Here is an 18472-nt window from a genome sequence, read left to right on the forward strand (position 1 = left end):
AAATGTACAGTTGCAGGACAGGGGGAATTAAGGTTGCCATAAATACAGAAAAGCATTCTTAGTATGAATATCTAATGATTTGAGCTACTAAGCTATTGAGCACAATTGGGGTGGGGCTGTGAAAAAATGAGTACATGTTTGGTGTCAACATCCAATTAGTATTTTGGGTAGAAAAGTTATGAAGAATTTGGGAAAATCACCCTGTGATAATTGATAATGAATCCTGTAATTGGTTGCTATCACTAATTCCTAATGCAGAGGTTCTCAAACTTGAAGGCACCATGACCCCCCCCCCCCAGAGTAATCAATTAATTTGTGTGATTGCCCCATGAATAGAGCTATCAGGCCATGCTCAGACAGAGCCTCCATTCTGCCTGACTGTCCTGGGAAAAGCAGACGTGTGATCTGGCAGTGACTCTGCTGTCCAGGTGCAACTTAGGTTTGCACATCCAAAGCTGGACCCATGACTGAATGCACTTCTAGGACCAAGCTCTCCTCTGATGGCCTTTGCGCTTGCAGCAACAGCTTCACCTTGTTTCTGAATGCTACCTAAACCCACCCAGCCAGGACTGAGGTGTTCTTGTATGCTTGCTCCAAGTAACCTGGGCACTGAAACTCTTCCACTTCTTGCAAAAGGATGATGGTTTGCAATGGGAGGTCAGTGCACTCAGACTGCTTGGAGTTGGCACACAGGCGCCCCACCAGAACTCAATTCTAGGGCCAGGGCAATCCTTGATGGTCTTTGTGTTCACAGAAACAGTCCCTGGATGACCCAGCTAGGATTCAAACACTTTCAAGAGTGTCTCAGTTTCCCCTTCTTTGGCTCTTCTTCAGACTGGGCCCTGGCACTGAGACTATAGGTGCACTCCAGGCAGCCTAGCCATGTTGGCCTCCCAGGATGAGCTATAACCCTCCTACAGGAAGTGGTGCAGTACTTGAGATTTCTGGAGCCAGGACTCAAGCTCAGTGCCAGGGCCCAGGGTGACACTTTCCAAGATTAAGTCCAGGAAGAATCCACCCTTGGAAGAGGAGGAAAGTCAGACTAGGAAACAATGCCTCAATCCCACTTGGGTTGCCTTGTTGGGGGGGGGGGGTCCTCAGGGGTGGATTGGAGCTGTTGCAAGTGCTGTTTCTCAAGACACAAAGATGCTGAGGGAGACTCCCAGCACCTGCGTCATGCCAATGGCCTGATCCTGGGTCAGTAGTCTGGTGAAGGCTAACTAGGAGCAAATGCAACACCCTTTAAGTTTATTCACAGTCACCTAGGGGTCATGATCCACAGTTTAAGATTCCCTGTCCTAATGCATATAAATCTATGCACATAGGAAATACATTCAGTACTGATTTGTAGCTACTAAGTTTGCAATTTCAGAAGATTGGGAAACCAAGGTATATCTTTCAGTAAATCAATGGTATTCTACAATGTGGGAAACTGATTTGGCTGATAGAAACAAGACACAAAGAGCTATGAAAAATTCTATAACAAAGCATAAATTTAGTCAATTATAATGTATTACTATATAAATAACTTTTTTCAGTTGTTTACCCTCATCTGCACATCTCTTGTTTTGGGCAGACATATTGAATACAGATGTTTAAAATGTTTGTATTTCTCCTCAAAATCACACACAGAGAAATAATAACTCTTGGTTTTGTTTTGGGTTACTTTTTTCAACCTTGTATTAATGTTATTAATGTTAGTGTGTGTTTTTTATTACTGTTTTCATAGACATGACTTTCAGAAAGTTTTTCCACACTTGTCTAAATTCAAGATTTTCCTTAACTTACAAAATTATGGAAAAGCTTTAGGCCAGTAGCCAGAATAGAAATGAGTCATCTGTAATAGAAGAAGACTTCTGATTTATACACTATCAGAGATATTCATTATAGCTTTGACCTTTCCTGCTGTCTTGTGAAGCACATTAGCATCAATAACACAGCCCAAGTACTCAGCAGTGCTGGAAATATTCACATTTGTCCTTGCAAACTTTCCTTCTCTTTTTGTCCTTCAGTCTCTGAAAGGTCGTGTTGATAAACTCAACTTGTGATGTTCCATTTCAGTGGTGCTAGGCATTTGGATGTTAGTTGAATGTCATATTGCCAATGGTGTGATTGTTATTGTAACAGTACTGTCAGTTCGCCCAGCAGTGGCATATAGCTGGAAAAGTCTGATGTCAATATTGTCTGACTGTTAATTTTTTAAAAGGCTATTAGTACAATATCCTGTGCCTCCAGAGGCCTTAAGTTACTCATCACTTTGATTGGCTTGAATTGTTTTTCATTTTTTTCTACTGGAATAAGAAATTGAAACACTCTGGTACACAGGAATGCTATAGGATTTGGAACCAGGGATGAGGGAGAACAATGAAGTGCATAGATTTAGAATATGGTTCCGTAAAAAGGGAGACCTTTGTCCAATACAGCTACAATTTGGCAAGTCTTGTGCCCTGGGGAGTTGTAAAATTGAGTGAAAATGTCATATCGTTTCAGTGGGAAATGCCATCATTACAAGCAGAGCCTCTCACAGAAGTCTATTGGAAAATAACAACAATAAAAATGAATAAGGTCATCAGTACATCAAATGAATTACTGTAGTTCCAAATTGGTTATGAAAAGTAATGAAAATGCAAAAGAATGAATAATAAACTGAAATGAAAATTTAATAATGACAATGAATGGAATAAATAAATAAAAAAACCCTAAAGTTTAGTTTGGCACCTTTGGGGAGGGGGTTGTTTTTGGAGGAAGGGTTCCCTCTGCAGGTTTTATGCAAGATGCATCTGTGGAAATACTGCAAAATACAAAGTATCTGATGATCAACACCTTAAATTTCACACACACACATTTGCCCTGCACGTTACTTTAGAGCAGTGTTTCTCAACCTTGGCAATTTTAAGATGATGGACTTCAACTCCCAGATGGCTGGGGAATTCTGGGAGTTGAAATCCATGCATCTTAAAGTTGCCAAGGTTGAGAAATACTGCTTCAGAATAAAATCAGAAGTCATACATGATTGCATCTACTGTATCTTTCCCCCTTGCCTTCCCTCTGGGAGACAAGCATCTGGGGAAAGAACTGAGCTGGGAAAATACCCAGATAAGGTAGGATCTATCTTCTCCTTCATCTATCTGAAGTGTTGAAGCTGGTTTATCTTAAGTAACAAGCAAAGAGCAATAAGGAGAAAGAATTGACGTAGCTGTGCATTAAACTTAGCTGAAAGCTACACTTTACAAGGAATAACTGGAAAGTTATTGGGGGTATACCTAAAACCAAAAGCAAATTAGAGGCACAGCATCACAGAACTGGAAAGAGTCTTAAGGATTATATAATTCAAACTCCTGCCGATGCAGGAAATCCACCATGACAAAGATGGAATAGACAGAAGTCCTATTTTTGTCTCAGGCAGTCCTCTACTTTAAGGTTCTGCTCAGTTTCCGGGCTCCCAATTTGTCCATTAAGAACTGGAATGCTGGGGGAGGGATATTATGCATGCAGCTGTGATTTATTTATTGTTAGTTTGTTTTGCGTCTTTTCTTGTTTGCAAACAGTAACCCAACTTGTCTCAGACTGATGTGCCTGTGGCTTTGTTAGCTGCTTTTTTGATAGGTGGAGCACCAGCTGTGGACCATCTAAGCTGGCTGGCAGAAGAAGGAATAAAAGAAGGAGGGTCTAGCATAATTTCCAGAATTAAAGCAATGGGTTAGCCAAGATGCTTTCAAGTTAAACAACATTAAGACAGCAAGACATTACTGTTCATATCTATTTTATTTCCCTGGGCTTGAGCCAATGGGGTATTATGGAAGTCCCCTTAAGAATCTCCCACATCCCATCTCATTTACCTTTTAACCTCAGGAGACACAATGAAGCCTGGAGACCTAAACTGAGTTTGCCAAGCAATAGATTGCCAAGAAAGACAGCTGTCTTTTTCTTATTCAAAAATCTGAAAGGGTCTAAGAAAGTGTTTCTAGATGAGCAACAAGCTGAAGAAGGCACTCCCCCAATGGATATAACTTTGTTGTCACTACATTAGTGTGAAGAGAAAGCAGCAAAGACAGGACTTAATTTTGCATGCAAGAAGCCTTGAATCTGAGTCTTGGCATCTCTAGGGGAAGTTAGAAAAGATTCCTGTCTGAAATCTTGGAGAGTTATGGTTAATCAGAACAGCAATTAGCATGGAAAAACCCTTGACTGTAATTTTGTTGGCATACTATTCTAACAGAATTTGTTGCCATGCAACACTATCAGGGTTTGTTGGGAAAATACGCCATCATAGGGTTTGCTCTGCAGCACTGTTCTGGCACCCTGGCAAAGAGAAACTATTTGAGGCTTCCAAGTGCAGTTATTAATAGTTTCAAAAATCATTTTTCCCCCAACCATCCACATGACACCATCTCCCTCCTTCAGAAGGAATGGTTTGCAAACCATCAGATAAATATATACAAACATATGTGGACAAATGTATGGATTGCGTGTGTGGAAGGTGTGGGAAAAGAGGAATGCCAGAATCTTACTTGCTTCTCGTTTTGTGATGGGAGCAGAAGGACTGCTTGTTAATTCCACTGGCACTTCTGGGGGCAGAATTCACAGCCATTGACCAGTTTGAAATAGAAAGGATGGACACTCATTGAATTTTCAATATGGGTGTCTCATATGAAGTTTGCTTATGACATTCAGATTGGTCTCTAATTGACAGGGTCATTTTTTCCTCCAGCATACTGACTGCACACCAGTCTTGAGGTATTTTTGTGGCAAAGAGGGCTGCAGATACAGGGTCCACCTTTTTATATTAGCTTCCAACAGTTCTGGGGGAATAAAGTCTCTCTCTGGAGCTTTCCCTGCTCTTAGGGAAAACAAACGTGGAATGGGGGACATTCCTGAATTAGATCTAGCCTAAGTTCATTTAGGGTCTTACTTCTAGGAGTTAACTGTAAAGGGGGTTGATTCTGAAGTGAGCCAAGAATGATTAGCAAATGGAAAGACTGCTGGTGTAGCAGACTTCAATACTGAGCTGCATAAACTAATGATTTGACTCATTAAAATGCAGCTTTCCTTTGTTCTTATAAAAGGCCCTGGAAAAAAATTATTGGGCCTTACCCAAAATCATATTTTAGCTCTAGGCACCAGTGACCACTAAAAGTCAGTGTACAGTTATAGCACTGGACTGTGATACTGATGCCTTATTTATAAGCAGCTGGATTTCCTGTGACACCTTTTCTGCAACGGTTTCTTCATCAGATTGCTTCTTACTGCAGTATGAGATCCAGGCCCCAGGCATTGCTTGACATTATTCAACCCTGTGGTAAGACTAGCTGGTCTCATTCAAGTTACTGCATTAATGACCATTTCCATATGGTGAGCACATTGAAGGAATTCCCCACAATATTTCACAAGAACATCAACCATTAAAATCCAAGGATTACAGTAATGGATTCAACGTTTGATCCTTCTACCTTTCCATCGGATGTTATTTCAAAGGATAGAGCAATAAACATGCAATAAACAGATGATGGATAAACTGACTCTTGCTTTCCACATGTACACAAAATTGCAAACACATGGACATGCCTTCACACACAAACCAAACTAATCTCTCACACATACCAGATAGCCAGAAATTTCCTGGAGCTCTTTATTCTGTCCCCACTTCATTCTTTTCCTCCGCTAAATCCAACTTCTTCTTGGAAATGCCTATAGCTTTGATTTCACCAACTATGTATAAAATACTTCTTTATGTAGATTTACATAGAACAGTTTAATTTACTGGAGGATGTAACAACAAGCCAGGAATGTATTAAATTAGGTGATTGGGAGTGTGCTCATGTTCAGCCCATGATTTGGTAAGGAAAGTATAAGAAAGATAAGTGAAAGCTGATGTTGTAATGGTAAGATGGTAATGGACGGTTTGTAAGTAACTAGGCAGAAAGGAAAGACACCAGGACTATGCAAACATTTGATCTGGAGATTGAAATTGATGATGATTTGACTGAATCTCTAGAAAAATTAAATCACTGAAGTGAACGCCTGAGTCAGTTTGGACAGTTCAGTATTTGTGTGCAAGCCCCAAATAGTTTTTTGCAAAATGATTAGGAAATCCAAACTGAATCAATCTGATTCAATGATTCAGTTCAAACAGCATTACTTTCAGCAAACCCTAAAACTGTAAGAGTTACTCTGCACTTTTTCCAAACATGTTTCATTAAATATTTTCTTACAAGACTAGAAAGACTACTGTAACTTAGCAAAAGAGAAAAAGCATGAGATGATTTTCATAAGTATTCAGAATAATTTCTAATTTGATTTTTTAGGCTCCAGAATTCACGGGAATTTCTGAGGCCCATCCTGTCTGTTCTGATATGAAGGTGCCCCACCAACCTTTCTATAGGACATAGCTTCACCATGCTGAACTTTGTCTATCCCCAGCCCCCCAAAAAGGCAGCTTAATTTCATATTTAGCTGTTTCCATTTTAAAGTAGTGTTTTCTCCCTGTAGAGATTTGTCAATGGCTTCAGAGTGTGATGTGGCTGATGACATATCCAAGGGCTGGGATCTGCTCCAACTGGACTCTCCAGATTGCTATAGGCACACCTCTCTCCCCAGGTCACTGAGCATAGACCTCCAAGGCCATTTGGCTTGGACCACAAGAGGAAACATTTGTGGCTGCATCTGCCTGCAACTGTTTCAGAAAACGCCAGTCAGGCATAACATGGGCTTCATATAAACCCAGGTTCAGCATTCTTCTGAAAAAGTTCTAGACTTGTTTAAACATGGGTTTACCATATGGAAGAGCCACTGAGAAAGGTTCTTTTTTTTTTTTTTTCCTCTGCAGCTTTCATCTCCATTTGGGCCAAAACTCTGCTGCCTTTCATCTTCTTTCTTCATCTCCCACCCCCTTCCTTCTGTTGCCTTGGCAAGGCAACCTGAAGGCTGTTCCTTTGCTCTGCTCTGTCCGTGAGTGTGTGTACTTCAAGCTTCTCTGAAAACATCAGTGGCAGGTAAAGAGGCAAGAGATGGAGGTTGCCCTCCAAGGGAGTTTATCTTGTTCCATCTGTACAACTGGAGACTGCACAAACATTATTCCTGTTTACCAGAGCAGCAGAGAAAGCCAACTGATTTCTATTGTGCCAGGGAGAGAGGGAAGGAGGGAGGGAGGACCTCTCCCCACAGCCCCATGATGCAGTCATCTATACTGTTTTGCTTACATATCATTAGCTCTTTTCCACTTCACCATAACAAGAAAGACCAAGCGATTCAAAGCACTGATCATACATCTTGAAATAAAAGGCATATCCTAAGTATTGTCTCTACCTCATATTCTCAATAAAGGTTGGGTGGGTTATTTGGGTATGTGTGTGCGTGGGGCGGTTGTTTTCTTTTGAGGTGTCTTCAAGTCAGTGTGGACTCCTGGCGACTGCCTGGGCAAGCCCCTGCACTTTTCTTGGCAAGATTTCGGAAGTGGTTTGCCCTTGCCTTCTTCCAAGGGCTGAGAGAGAGTGACTGGCCCGAGGTGCTTCATGCCCAGGGCAGGACTGGAACTCAAAGTCTCCAGTTTCTAGCCTGATCCCTTAACCACTACACCAAACTGGCTCTCTGCTTGGATGGGTGATTGGTGGTTCTCAAGTCTTGTAACAACTACCATAAAGGGGCCCTCTGGTATACACTGAACACTCTGATTGTTATTGCCATCTATAGGGGATGACATACTGAATCGACAGATTATTATCCCTTGTTAAGCACAAGACTTCTGTGGTTTGATTTGATGCATTCATGTCTGGGACTTCAGGAACTCTTCTCTCAAGAGAACTGCCAAGCAGTACAAATGACCCCACACACACACACACACACACACAGCCCAAGGTTGCGGGTCTGTAGGCAGTTGATTGGTGACTCCAGCTGCTCGCTAAGCCCTCTATGCTTGTCAGCCAGGTTTTTTTTTAAATATACTTTTAAACATGGTTTTAACACTATCCCATATTAGTGCTCTTTCAAAATAGCAATATTCCAGAATAACAATAAAATTGTGTCTGAAAGGACTCCAGCTTTCTGTTTATATCAGCTGATAGGTGAAGGCACAAAACACTGGTGCAAAAGGAGAGCACATTTTGATAGGTGACTTAAGCCACCAGTCCAGACATCTGTTGAAAGTCACCTCGTCCTCAGCCCTCTCCATCTTAAGGACTAGAGGAATGTGGATTATGGAGACCACGAGGAAAAAAACTGGGTCTGATTGATGGGAAAGAGAGAAGGAAAAGGGCAGAATTTCAGGGATGGAAATTGCTTGGAGGAAAGATTAAGCCATCTCCTTGGTGCTACTGTGCTAATAAATTCAGAGAGCCTCCCACAATTATTTTATGCAGATCAAATTGTTTGGAATAGGTCCCCGGAAGCGGATGTAGGCCTTGGCTACAGTATCCTTTAGGCAATCATTTCCGAAGGACTCTTATTTCGTCCCTTAAAAGCAGGATGCAAGAATCTACTACTGTATTACTATTGGGTTTAGTAGTAGGTTCCTGCACTAGACAAGTGGTTGGACTCAATGATCTTGAAGATCCCTTCCAACCTTTATGTTCTATGAATGCGGTCAGCAGTCGAAATATAAAACAAACAAATATCCCCTTTCTGGAACATTAATAAGAGCAGAAGCCATTAAAGACAATTTGGGTTTTCAGGAGCTTAATTTCCCTTGTTAGGAAAGCAACTGCAGTTCAGAATGACAAAATGGAGAGAGAGAAAGATGGGCCAACATATTGTGGCCAGCTGTCCCCAATAAGGACACCTTGTTTCAGCAGATTTTCACAGCAGGAATTGAAGAGGTTATTCTTGCCCTTATGGATACATCTCTCTCTAGAACAGGGTTCCTCAACCTCAGCATCTTTAAGATGGGTAGACTTCAAGTGCTGGCTGGGGAATTCTGGGAGTTGAAGTCCACCCATCTTAAAGTTGCTGAAGTTGAGGAGCTCTGCTCTAGAAAGGCAAGATATCCGGAGAAGATGCGCCAGGCTCCTTTCAATCCTGGGGCTGCAGTGACATCTAGTGGTCATAATACCAAACAGCTACTCAATTTGAAAAAAGCCAAATTTGCTTGACAACACCTAGTATATAAAGAGTCTTCTGGATTTAAACGAGCAAACAAACTCCAGTTATCTTTAAAGAAGATATAGAAGCAAATGCAGCTGTTCCCCCTGTTAATGTAGGCTTCCTTTCCCTGGTAATCAGCACAGTGTAAAGGTAAGAGGGCTGAAGACAAGTTAACAAGGTTGTGCTGAAAGTCCCAGCTTAAATTGAATGCAGTGTAGCATTACATTGAAGTAACCTATTTCAAAACAGAATGAACTCAAACATAGTAATTAAAGTTATTAATTAATTAAGCCAAATATTTATACAGAAAGCAATCAAAATACAAAAAGAATAAACGAGGACAATGAAGTAAATGTAAATATATGATACAGAACAGAAATAAAATCAAGGCTTGGTTAACAGCTTGCTTGGACATCCATCCATCCATTCATTTAAAGAATGTATATGGCCACCCACCTCAGCCTAGTGACTCTGGGTGGCTAAGAAACATAAATCACAAAACAACACATAATAGTACAAGTATTAAATTAAGTATTAAATAGTATCACGAAGGCTCCTAATGAACCATTTCACATCTCATCACAATACTGTACAGATGGGGCTCCCCTCCCATTGTGGCTCCAGCCCCTGAGGGAAAAGCCACCCTCTGAACAGTCACCTCCCTGTCCATTTAAAAAGGCAAAGCAGCCAAAGGTATGTTTGGGTCCAGCCAATCGACCCTAATTACCAGGTTCGGGACTTGGTGCGAGGTGAACAGAACACCAAGATGAAAATCAGACTTTTTATCCACTTTATTTCAGAGCTCCAAATAAATTGGAGACTCCCAGCGAAAAGAGGGAGTCTTGATTACAGATTTTACATAGCTTATATACTTTTTCTTCTCAGGATCCACGTGACAGCTTAAACAAAGAAACCGGTTAACTTCTTACAAACATCTGTTTCACCAGGTCATGGTGACTTCAACCAAAGATGGACATCCTTCTGGCTATACATTAATTATTACTCATTATCCATCTTAAACTTATCTTAACCCCAACTCTCTTCCCCTTACCCTATCCGGATAATAACATTACAGCCTTATGGATCTTGTCTGTCCTATCAATTGCCCAAGCCATGACCCCTTATCAGACTGATCTTGTCTGTTCTGTCAGTTGAATAACATTACAGGCTTATAGATCTTGTATGTCCTGTCAGTTGCCCCAGCCATGGCCTCTTATCAGACTGACCACAACTGATCTCTCCCATCTCTGCTATAGGATCAAGGAAATCACAAATCATACAACCATTCTTATATTCAAGGATACAATGAAAGCATTAAAATAGTATAGCTATATTTAAAGCTTCAAGACTACAAGAACAAGCAAGGGATACATTACTCTTGACCAGAATGTCATTGGGAAGTAATATATCACTCTTGACAAGAACACCGAGTACAGTTTCTATCACAGATGCACACGTTCTCATATGCCAGCCCCCCGCCCATGTCTTCATATGCAGGTTCAACTTCCACATACTCAGGTCCACTATCAAATTCAGTCCCAATGTCTGTTCCCATCAGGTATTTGAACTCTGTCCCAGTTCTAGAACTACCAAGGAGAAAACCACCCCCCACCAACCCTGGCAGGGCAGGCCCCAGTATGTAAACAGGGAGCAAACCCCACCCTCACTCGCACTGATGATGCTACCCAGTCGGGTCATGAAACTTCTGCAAGCAAACAACCAAGCTCAGAGAGCACCAAAGACTCCACAGTGTATGAAGCAACCACTGACTCTGAAGCTAATATCAATTCCTCCTCCTCCGCTTTTTTTATATATAACTCAAGGCAGCAAACAAACCTAATACTCCTTCCTCCTCCTATTTTCCCCACGGCAACAACCCTGTGAGGTGGGTTGGGCTGAGAGAGAGTGACTGGCTCAAAGTCACCCAGCCAGCTTTCATGCCTAAGGCGGGACTAGAACTCACCGTCTCCTGGTTTCTAGGCCAGCACCTCCACCACTACACCAAACTGCCTCATATGACTTTATGAATTTGTCTCATCTTTTAAAAGCTACCCTAACCCCTTGTGCAGTCCTGGATTCTGTACTTTTCACTGTTAAGGCTGGGCAAAAGGATTGGGAAGAAATGCTTTGCATCTGAAAAACCATGCAGCTGCTTTAAGAAGTCCATCATTAAAATTAATGTTAGGCTTCAGGGGAAGCCTGGAAAAAGATGGGCTGCTTTAATGAGGTGCAGAAAGATGCTGTGTTCTTATTTGCACAAAGCATTTATCAGAATTGTTTTCAAACATCCACAGCCCTATTAATCACTGGCTATGTGAGGAAGGGCTTCCTTTTGACTACCAAAATCTCCCATCATTTAATATCCCAGAATTGCTACAGAGTTGTAATATTATGAAAGAGGAAGAGAGAGAAAAACTTCTTTCCCTGCCTTTTCATGGCATGCGTATTTTAAACCTGTATCAGGTCATCACCACAACTCCTGCATTTGCTTTTTCTGAGCTCAGACCTCTCCTCATAGTATAGTTATTCCCACCATGGGATCATTTTGGCTGACTTTTCAGCCCTCCAATATCATACCAATGTGCCATGCATTGGTACAAAATCTTCATTATACCAATAGTTTGAATTTTGACCTCTTGCTTGGGATCCACCAGCACACTTTGTCCAGGGATTCATTGAGTTATTGATGCTACTTTATGTTATTCCTTCCTATGAGACTTAGTTTTTGTGATGACTTGCATACTATGAAACAGATGTTATATGAGCTTTATTTTCAGCTCCCTTTAAAACAAGGGCAAAACACTCTGTCATGTTATGGAAGGGAACACCTTGGAAACAGGCAGTAGTGCTGCATGACCAACATCACAAAACCTAAACTCTACTTTATGCCAGAAATCCATCTGGGATATACAGCTGAAAAGGAGAGACTTCCTACAGTGAAGCAGTGAAATGGAAAATACTTCATTTGTCATGGAAAAACTAGTTCTGTCTTCCTTCCTAAGAATCTGCCCCAAACTTAAAATAATTTTAAAAATGGTTTCTTCTCAGTTCAGGGACTTTTTCCACATGGGTTCCAGTCACAACAAATCATGGCTATGCAAACCATAATTAAGCACATAGGACAGTTTAGAGTTACTTCTCTGCTTTCATTTCCCATCTATTCAGCACTCCCCTTCATGGGTTCATTCCAATCTCTTCTCCATGAGGCAGCACCCTCTGGGAAGGCCGAGCAGCATTTGACATCCTGGTTTAGCAGCTTTTTTAAAACCATTGTTTACAATCTGGCTCAGTTCAACCCACACACTGATGCAGTCAAAGCTTGCAGTGGCCAAGTACAAAATGCCTTTTGAGCTGTTGGTATATCTCAGTTGGAGTTCTGGCATAAATAGAGTTTAGGTTTTATGAGGTTGGTCATGCAGTGCTGCTATCTGTTTTCAAGATGTTCCTTTCTATTATATGCAGGGATGGTGTGTCCTTGTTTTAAAGGGAGCTGAAAATAAAGCTCATGTTACATCTGTTTCGTAGTATGCAAGTCATCACAAGAGCTAAGTCTCGTAACATACTTAGGAAGGAATAACATAATTGTTTCACAATATTCCAGATCATTCCTACCTGCTCCTTCTGGAAAACAAGCTTCATTATTTTGAATGGGATTTATGTCTAAGTATTCATTCATAGGGCCGCAACACTGAGTTGTTAATTGAAAGCTAGACTTCCCATAATCTTCATCCTGTTCTGAGAAACATTTACTTTGACTTCCAGTACCACTTGAGTTTGTCACTGTGAAAACCTATTTTTTCCCACAGTCCTCATTCATGTTGTTGGAGTTGGTCTGCCACGAAGGAGGTTCCTATAATAAACTATTGGTAAATTATGATATCACATCCCAACAGATAAACTACTTCATGTTTCACTGAAGGAAGAGAAGGGTCATACAAAGCTGCCTTAATACTGACTGTTGCTCCTATGATGTACTTAGGAATTCAATACAGATCTTTTGCTCACAGAACTTCTTGGGGTCCAGATTTTCCTCTAAATCTGACCAGAATGCTCAATTCCAAGCTGCTATGGGAAGGCTTGGGTAGCTGCTCTATTTTCCTTGTTATTTTTTTGAAAGTGAAGTCAGCTTTGATTCCTGGTGTAAGGACCAGCAATGCCCAGTTCCTAATGAAGGCAACTCCATTGACACCATTGTAGATTCAGAAGGAATTCATTTATTTGGGATTGGTATACAGGTTGAAAGCATTGCTGAAACTGACCCCCCCCCACTCCAGTAGTTACATTTATCTCCCATTTCCCCTTTCATCTCCCCCCCCCCCCTTATGTCTTTCAGATTGTCTTGCCTGGTTTCTGCTGATTTCTTCCCTGCTCCTCCTGCTGTCTCACACCTGACACCTTGGTCTCCCGTTGAGGAGCAGCAATAGCCCTTGGGTGTCTGCCAGCTCTCCCCTCTCCCTCTTAGCATTTCAATGGCAGAGCTGGAGTAAACAAGCCAGCCGGGTGGATGCTTGTTTGCAGAGGTTGTGACACCTGGCAACTGCCTGGACTAGTCCCTGCAATTTTCTTGGCAAGATTTTCAGAAGTGGTTTGCCATTGCCTCTTCCAAGGGCTGAGAGAGAGTGACTGGCCCAAGGTCACCCAGTTTTCCTATTTCCCTCTAATGTCCCAGCTGATATCACTTCACACACTAAGAAGTCAAGTTTACGGAAAATAGGACTTTCAGGGCTTAGCTCAGAAAGCACCCTGTCTTATTGCGTGTAGCTTCAGGAGAAAGTTATTCCCGATTTGTTTTTAGTTCTGACATATCAGAACTAAATCATTATCATTGGATCATTATCTGGGAAAACCAAAAACTGGAAAACCAAGAGATAATTCAATTGCCTGAAATAAGTACAAAATATAGACTTTCTGGGCCTGCTTTGTTCTCTATAAGCAGCTGTTCTGCCAGTGGAATAGTAACTTATTCTGTAACTATGGAAACTTACTATGTAGCCATGACAAAGTATTTTCTACTTCTACCTGTTGGAATTATAGTTAAGTCAACATGCTATTTTTGCTGTATATTTTCATAAATGTATTTTTCTATTATTGAAGATGTTCTTTTTGTACTGGGTTACTTGAAAAGTCTTCATTTTCAATACCCCATGTCTTGATAGCATACAGTATTAATGAAGAGGGGAATCAATGAAAGTGAAAACAATATCCTGGTCCATCATTTGTAATTAAATACACACTAGCTTAGCACAATGTGGAAATCCAGTAACTCTGTATTAAGAAAATTATGACTGCCTATTTTTCATATCTGTAACCTTCCTTCCTTCCTTCCTTCCTTCCTTCCTTCCTTCCTTCCTTCCTTCCTTCCTTCCTTCCTTCCTTCCTTCCTTCCTTCCTTCCTTCCTTCCTTCCTTCCTTCCTTCTTGTTCTTTAGACATTTTCCCAAGAATTAAGTTATTCCAAGCTTGGATCTCTACATGAAGGACGTTTGGCTTCACAAAAATAGCTGTTCAGCCAATTATTTAATTTCTGATTCATATAATCCAAGATATCTCTCTCCTGTTAGACCCCTAGTACAGCATAGGGGTGGGCCTTTTTTTGTTGTTGTTGTTGCAAACTTTCCTGAATTTTGCATTTTTCCCTAATCTTATTTTCAAGCATATTAGCCCTTTGCTTTAACAAAGCAGGAGAAGAATGAGAGAGTGTTGTGAGATCTTCTCTGAGCTACTTTGTGACATCTGACAAACCTCCCTCCCTCATCCCCGTACGCTTCAAAAAAGGCACTCCTCCAATGTGAAGGCAGACAGTCTGCAATCATTCACTTTTGTACAGAATGTGAATTATTGAAGTAGGTGATCTGCATGATGAATCCACTAAAATGGATTAAAATGGATAAAATCCACTAAAAACCCTCCTTTGTCTGTGGCCAATCTAGTGTGAGCCTGCCAGACTAATAATAACTTTTATGCTCCCCCCACCTTTTTTTTTCTTTTTCCTTTTGCTTTGGAGCAGGATGGCAACATAAAATATTTGAATGCTGTAGCATTTTCTGTATACAGCCTTGATAAAATCTTTAGAAACTTAGGTACATCAGAAACAATGTTTTGCTAGTTTATCCACCTAGGTGAGACATGTCTGTTGCTTTGAGGGACAGCTGCTCTGAGGGATCCCCAGAAGCACATTGTTCCCATCACTTGGAAATTCAGGGAATTAACCTCTAACTTGCATGCAAAGCACATATCCTGCAGCTAAGCTACAGCCTCACCCTTGCTTTTCCTATCCACCTTGGCACTTCATTATTCAAGGACAGGAACTCCGCAAGAGTTCTTTGGCATTATTATCCAGACAAACTGTATCTTTGGCTTTTTAAAAAAATATATACAAAATATTCACAAAACCTAGATAGATGAAGGTTGCTCCATATTCCACCCTCATGAACCCACTAGAACTACAATGGTGTGCTGTGTGTGAAAGCGTATGTGTTAACATTTGGAGGAATATTTGTGATACTGCTCCCTCTCTTTAATACCATAAATTTTGTAACATAAAACACCCTTCCCCCAACTTGGTCCACAATATCCTCCTGGCAAGAGCATGATGGCTGGGTGTTATGGGAATTGAAATCCACATATCTTAACTTCACCACTTGGGGAAAGAAAAGTAAAGTCTCCTTCAAATAAAGTTCACCTCCTGGTGACTTCATAGACATATCCATGTTATTTTCTTGGCAACAAGATGGATGTGGTGTGCCAAGGATGTTTCAACTTCCCAGTCTAGCCCACAGCTCTGATATTTCCAGCTGGTCTCCCATCCAATTACTACAGGTCTGATTCTCCTTCACTTTCTGACATCAGCCAAGATTGGCTAGTGGCTGCCATAAAGCTTTCTAGGCTGTGCTCTTACCATTTCTAGTACACGCATATACTAAAAGAAGAGGCAGAAAGGGGCAGAACACTGGATGGGGACAGCCTAGTTCCTCCCTCCACTTTTTCCTTTTGAGGGGCATTATGTGGGATTAAATCCAGCAGATCTCAGTTGGTCTAATGACTGAGTAAATATGCAGAAATACACAAAGTAAATGTGCAGAATCACTTCCCTCTGTGAATGTTTATACCAGGAAAGCACAAAGTTGCTTAAATGAAAGGAATTACAAGAAGCCACACATATCAGCAAGTATTTTTGTCTTCCCCGATTCGAAGAATAGCTTGCTCAGAAAAGTAAAATTACCATCTTTTCAAAGAGCCCTGAAGATGCTTCAAGCAGGATGGAAAATCTACAGAGGACTTTTAATGTTCTGCCAACAGATGATTTTAATGAAATGTTTATGCCTGTGTTACCTGTTCTGAAGTGTTGGGACAGAGTGGGCTACACATCTGAAGTCATTAATTGGGCAATTACTTCAGTATGCCAACTTTCTCTTTCCAGAAGATATTTAAAGCCTCCTCACTTAGGCAAGCTTTCAATACAAAATTATGCTGCTATTTTTTTCGTCAGATTGCTGTTTAATATTTTAATTTTTTTATTGTAGTGGTTCATTTCTGTGTTACTATTTTTTTTTTAATAAAATTTTTTATTCTTTACAACAAACACAAGACATATATAAACAAACAAAAACATACAAAAGCATAAAAAACAACATCTTCCATTTTATACCGTGTGTCAACCAGTTACCAACTCGTTGGTGCCCCTTTCATAATCTTAAATTCTCATATCATCTATTCAAAATATACTTGTATACTTATCAATTAACAATTATTAGTCATTCATAGCTAGTCTATAGAATCATTTATTACAAAAAATTTTAACTTTCAATAGGATTAGTAGTACATATTTATCCATCGATTATATGTGTATATATATAATAATTAATATCAAATGTCTATTATAAAATTTCCTAATCCATTACATTACTATATTTTCTCATCTAATCATTAAAAAACAAATCCCGTGTCATATAAAATTACTTATCTTCTTACTCTAATTTCAAATATCAATTTAACTCATCTCTGCACATTCCATAATTTTCAATAACTTCCTCCTGCATAGGTACTTTTTCATTCTTCCAATTCTTAAAAGTTACAGTTCTAACCACTATCAAAACATACTTAATTCTTCACTACATGTTTCAACAAAAATGTCTCTAGTTTAAAATCTATATGTTACTATATCCAACCATGTATGAATTTTAGTCTAATCTCTTAAAACATTTACAATCAAATACAATTCTTTACTATATATCTCAGTTTTATACCTTATTGCAACGCTTGCATAATTTTAAGTTCACCCTTTTCATTCAATATCCCAAAACATCTAGCTGTTTATTCCTTTTTCTATATTATTGGATAAGAGAAAGCAATAATAAATGTCCTTTCAAACATTCTGCTTTTTGAAGCTTCTGTCAGTTCCATCATTGTTGTATTCCCCTCGTTTTTCTTTAGGCATCTGGAGTAGTTTCTTTCAATATTGTTTTACTTCTTCTTTTTATGCATTCTCTTAGTACGATTCTCCATTATAATCTTGTATAATCTTTTTCTCACCCTCAGTACCAAGAACAAGTCTGTCCCTCTTCATTTATCAGTTGATTAACCCTTTTAATTCTCAGTTTATAAGCCTCAAAATAATTCTGTTTAATGTTTCTGATTTCTTGTGCTATTTCTTCCTTTTCCATTGATCCCGTTTTATGTTTAATTAAGTCCATTTTAGCTTTAATATCTTTTTTTTTCTTTTTCTTTTTGCGGGAATTTCTGCAGCTCTTCTTCCAGTTTTTTATAGTCATCCTCGATAGTTTAAAAATCTTTTTCTGCATTGTGTTTCTCGTATAGTCTATTATCTTGTATAAACCTTCATTAAGTCAAAGGATTCTTTATCTTTGTTCTTGCCAAGAGAAAGAAGAAAAAAAAAGCAAAAGAAAAAAAAAGAAGAGGAGGGGAAAGGCTAGGGCTCTTGTGACTAACTCAAACTTTCCATCTTGAATTATTTTCAAAGTCGCTTTCAACTCCGCTTTCTTATTTATAGTTATTCGGATGGCACCTGTATAAACATGCACATCCCACTATCTTTTTAGAAAGCCCAGGGTCCTTGAGCATACGTCACAATGAGAAAAAAGGCACTATATCGAGCCTCTAGATGGCAGTGCAACTTTCTTTCATTTACTTTCTCTTAACTCCACTTTCCCCATTTTGAAATAAAAAAATATAAGTTTCTTATAGCAATAGAAAAATCTTAGTAAAAAAAAAAAGCTTAAGATAAAAAATTATTAAGTATTGAGAAGAAAAAGCCAGTCCAATTAAAAATATATATATATTTTTTTAAAAGAAAAAGATCTTGCCAATTCCTCTAAAAAGGGAAAGTTAGAAAAAAAAGATTTTTTTCCCCTTTTTTTTATAAGGCTCAATCTCGCCGC

This window comes from Python bivittatus, unplaced genomic scaffold (assembly GCF_059951505.1).
Source record: "Python bivittatus isolate LINGU-HERP-01145 unplaced genomic scaffold, Pbiv_v1 ctg000480_np1212, whole genome shotgun sequence".
Taxonomy (NCBI): domain Eukaryota; kingdom Metazoa; phylum Chordata; class Lepidosauria; order Squamata; family Pythonidae; genus Python; species Python bivittatus.